This window comes from Myxocyprinus asiaticus, chromosome 23, assembly GCF_019703515.2.
Source record: "Myxocyprinus asiaticus isolate MX2 ecotype Aquarium Trade chromosome 23, UBuf_Myxa_2, whole genome shotgun sequence".
Lineage (NCBI taxonomy): Eukaryota > Metazoa > Chordata > Actinopteri > Cypriniformes > Catostomidae > Myxocyprinus > Myxocyprinus asiaticus.
The window spans coordinates 44,052,501-44,052,768 of record NC_059366.1 but is presented as its reverse complement, the minus strand read 5'-3'; positions in this window follow the sequence as shown (position 1 = coordinate 44,052,768).

Here is a 268-nt window from a genome sequence, read left to right as displayed (position 1 = left end):
TAACCACCCCAATAATCAAAACAAGCAAGTACAACCCTCCCAATATTTATACAATGATCAATGGAAACATGTAAATTCTTCACACTGTAACCCCCCCAGTGTTCAAGCCAAATTTACACTTGCTTACACCCTGTCTACACCGGGCGCTTCTGTTGATGCGACGTGACGCAGTGGCTTGAGGCTGTCTACACTAAACGCATCGACACTAACGTTCAAAACTGTTAATTTGTGTTGCTGGCAGCAGTGCCAGGGTCACTTTATTGTGCTC